This window comes from Nerophis lumbriciformis, linkage group LG22, assembly GCF_033978685.3.
Source record: "Nerophis lumbriciformis linkage group LG22, RoL_Nlum_v2.1, whole genome shotgun sequence".
Lineage (NCBI taxonomy): Eukaryota > Metazoa > Chordata > Actinopteri > Syngnathiformes > Syngnathidae > Nerophis > Nerophis lumbriciformis.
This window is the reverse complement of record NC_084569.2, coordinates 34,772,459-34,777,316: the sequence shown is the minus strand read 5'-3', so window position 1 is coordinate 34,777,316 and position 4,858 is coordinate 34,772,459.

Sequence of the window (4,858 nt, the reverse complement as noted above, 5' to 3'; positions counted from 1 at the left end):
AGAGTCAGTCAGCTGTGTCAGTAATCCTATAATCCTTTCCAATCACCAAATGTTTCCTCTTATCCACTAAACTGGCATCTCTGATGTTTTCATCAGCCCTCTGCCGCCATTACCCCACAGCACCCCCCCACGGGGTTCTCTTAATGCCGCCTCAACCATCTGTTTCTCGGACTCTTGTGTTATATAAAGGCAGAATCCGATGGGGTGCACCCGACGAAGCCTTTTCACGTGGCACGGGTTCCACTCCCAACTCCAGCTATGAGTGTCAGAATAATTCTATCTAAATTATCACAATACTTTGTGTTGAAATGAGTTCCTGGCAAGAAGACAGAAGCTGTCTTTGAAACCTACCAAAAAGAAGGCTTGTAAAACTCCACTGTGTAGGATGGGAAGCAACATGAAGGGTTTTCTGTTTTTCATGTATGGTAATCAACAGAAAGATATTGTTTTAACCCAAGGACTACAAAGCAGAGAGAAGACAGGGTCTGCCCAATTTCCAGACGACCTCTTTTTGAACCTCTTTTTTCAACAGTTTTACGAACCTCTTTTTGAACTGTTTTATGGACCTCTTTTTGAACCGACCTTTTCTGTGAACTGTTTACGACCCTCGTCCTTTAGAAACAGCTATGGCCATGTGGTCCAAATTAGGGATGTCCGATAATGGCTTTTTGCCGATTTCCGATATTGTCCAACTCTTAATTATTGATACCGATATCAATCGATACTGATACATACAGTCGTGGAATTAACACATTATTATGCCTAATTTGGACAACCAGGTATGGTGAAGATAAGGTCCTTTTAAAAAAAAATAATACAATAAAATAAGATAAATAAATTAAAAACATTTTCTTGAATAAAAAAGAAAGTAAAGCAATATAAAAACAGTTACCGGTACATAGAAACTAGTAATTAATGAAAATGAGTAAAATTGGTGGACCAGCAGCACGCACAATCATGTGTGCTTACGGACTGTATCCCTTGCAGACTGTATTGATATATATTGATATATAATGTAGGAACCAGAATATTAATAACAGAAAGAAACAACCCTTTTGTGTGAATGAGTATGAATGGGGGAGGGTTTTTGGGTTGGTGTACTAATTGTAAGTGTATCTTGTGTTTTTTATGTTGATTTAATTAAAAAAAAAACATTAAAAAAAAAAAACGATACTGATAATTTCCGATATTACATTTTTAAGCATTTATCGGCCGATATCGGACATCTCTAGTCCAAATGAAAGAAGGAGGCGTGCAATCTTTTGGCAGAACGTAATGACACTGTACAAGTGTACAGGTGTACACGTTTCTCCTCACTGAACCACATCGAATTCTGTCTCTGTTTGATTCTTTGCTTCTTGTCTTGTTTAAAAGATGTCATCAGTGTTTGAACCTGAGATATTTTAAACTTGACTTGGTAGATGTTGGAAAGGTGGAGTCAAATCACAAAACAGATTGACGGAATCGTCTTTGAGTGAAGAGAGTTTCTGGAATATGCCCAGAGTCACGCTTATGATAGCCAAATATTTTTAGGGCAGTCAAATAATCAGATTATTAAACAGTTATGAATTAATCATGATTAATCACAATTCTTAGCTATGTCTGTGCCGATATCCGATATTCCGATATTGTCCAACTCTTAATTACCGATTCCGATATCAACCGATACCGATATATACAGTCGTGGAATTAACACATTGGTGGGGGTGTTGGTGGTAGCGGGGGGTGTATATTGTAGCGTCCCGGAAGAGTTAGTGGTGCAAGGGGTTCTGGGTATTTGTTCTGTTGTGTTTATGTTGTGTTACGGTGCGGATGTTCTCCCGAAATGTATTTTTTCTATTTTGTTTGGTGTGGGTTCACAGTGTGGCGCATATTTGTAACCGTGTTAAAGTTGTTTATACGGCCACCCTCAGTGCCTTTAAGGCACGCCCCCAATAATGTTGTCCGGGTGGAAATCGGGAGAATGGTTGCCCCGGGAGATTTTCGGGAGGGGCACTGAAATCCAGGAGTCTCCCGGGAATATCGGGAGGTTGAAACCGATACCGTTAAATTCCGATATTACATTTTAAAGCATTTATCGGCCGATAATATCGGACATCGCTAGTTCTGATTGCTTACCCCTTGAAATAACGGGGAGTAAACGATCGGCCACGCAACAAACTAAAAAGTATTGTATAAAGAAAACCCAAAGCGAAGCAGGGTTTTTCTTACCCAGGATAAGTTTGAGGATTAAGTCCAGATATGCGGTACTACAAAACTGGTTAACTTTTCAGCACGATACATCCCCGTGGTAATGTACCGTGCTAAAAAGTGAACCAGTTTCGTAGTACCGCATATCTGGACTTAATCCTCAAACTTATCTTGGATAAGAAAACCTTGCTTCGTAGTACAGAGCCAGAGCCGTGTATAGAGAGAGTATGGCCAGCTCGATTGCAAAGTTGGGAGCAAATATGGCACCCTGCAGTCACGTGAAGGGATTTTGACTAGTATGGCCAGACGATCTCCTAACTGATTGGTCAAAAGCCCCTCACGTGACTGCAGGGCGCCATATTTGCTCCCAACTCTTTAAACTGAGTTGGTCATACTCTCTACATACACGGCTCTGGAACAAGCCGGAGACCAAACAAGCTGTTGGGTTTGATCTGGGGTGGGCAGATTGATTTAAATATTGATTCAGGGTGGTATCATCAGTCCTAAGTCCATACTATAGCATGATAAAAAAGAGAGCAGGACAGTAGTTTTTGACTATTTTGAGCTGACAATTGTATGTAATACAAGCAAAAAGGGGAAATATTGCATTATTTCGTTATTGTTACTCTGACTTATTCGGTGTGTTTAGATAATAGCAAAGCCCCACTTTTGGTTGATTTTGGCGGCGCCAGTGGACCACAGTGGTAGTGTTTTGCCAGAGGAAGACCACATTTCCCATGAGGACCAGCGCATATAAACCACTGGTGTGTCTTATATACATACTTGCCAACCTTGAGACCTCTGAATTCGGGAGATGGGAGGGGGGTTTGGTGGTAGCGGGGGTGTATATTGTAGCGTCCCGTAAGAGTTACTGCTGCAAGGGATTCTGGGTATTTGTTCTGTTGTGTTTATGTTGTGTTACGGTGTGGATGTTCTCCCAAAATGTGTTTGTCATTCTTGTTTGGTGTGGGTTCACAGTATGGCGCTAAAGTTGTTTATACGGCCACCCTCAGTGTGACCTGTATGGCTGTTGATCAAGTATGCCCTTGCATTCCCTTGTGTGTGTAGAAGCCGCATATATTATGTGACGGCACGGCACGCTGTTTGTATAGAGGAAAAGCGGACGTGACGACAGGTTGTAGAGGACGCTAAAAGCCAATGCCTTTAAGGCACGCCCCCAATATTGTTGTCCGGGTGGAAATCGGGAGAAATTCGGGAGAATGGTTGCCCCGGGAGATTTTCGGGAGGGGCACTGAAATTCGGGAGTCTCCCGGGAAAATCGGGAGGGTTGGCAAGTATGCTTATAGATACCATTTTAAAATGATTTTACTCATTTTTAAATCCTTACGTGGTCTTGCCCCACCTTACCTCTCTGAGCTGCTCCACCTCTATGCCCCCACCCGGTCCCTCAGGTCAGCTGATCAGCTGCTCCTGGAGGTACCCAAATCAAAGCGCAAGCTTAGAGGTCCCAAACTCTGGAACAATCTCCCTCTCCATGTGAGACAGGCCCCTTCTTTGGCTTCTTTTAAGACCCTTCTTAAAAACCCATTTTTATTCACTGGCTTTTAACCCAGCATAAGACTTTAAACTGTTTTTTACTTTTTAACTGCTTTTTATCTAACAAATTGTTCTTAGGATAATTTGTATTTGCTTTTTCAATGTGTATTTTACTTCTGTTTTAAATTTTATTTTTTAGTATGTCCTTTTCCTCTTACGTATTTCTTTGTGGTGTACAGCCCTTTGTTCTTCAACTGTGGTTGTTTTTTATGAGGGGCCGGTAGGGACATTATTCAGAATTACCACTTACATACACTACTGAAATGCTCTCACATAAACAACTGAAATGTTTTTCTCTCACACACACTAATGAAACATTCTTATACACACTACTGAAATGCTCTCACATAAACAACTGAAATGTTTTTCTCTCACACACACACTAATGAAACACTCTTATACACACTACTGAAACACTCTGATACACACTACTGAAATGCTCTCACATAAACAACTGAAATGTTTTTCTCTCACACACACTAATGAAACACTCTTATACACACTACTGAAACACTCTTATACACACTACTGAAATGCTCTCACATAAACAACTGCAATCTTTTTCTCAAACACACACTACTGAAACACTCTTATACACACTTCTGAAACACTCTTATACACACTACTGAAACACTCTAATACACACTACTGAAACTCTTATACATACTACTGAAATGCTCTTACATACACTACTGAAATGCACTTACATACACTACTGAAATGCTCTCACCTTTCAGTTGTTTATGTGAGAGCATTTCAGTAGTGTAAAAGAGTGTTTCAGTAGTGTGTATAAGAGTGTTTCAGTAGTGCGTGTGAGAGAAAAACATTTCAGTTGTTTATGTGAGAGCATTTCAGTAGTAAGGGGTAATTCTGAATAATGTCCCTAACGGCCCCTCATAGCTTTTAAAGGGCTTTATCAATAAAGTTGGTATGGTATGGTATAGTGTCCAACTGACATAATACCACAATGATTCAGTGATTCAATGACTGATCTTCACACAGTAGGAACCTACATATTCTACTCAAACTTTATATTTGCGGTTTGCAGTCATCGCATTGTTTTTTTTCTTTATACAATACTTTTTAGTTTGTTGCGTGGCTGTTCGTGGCA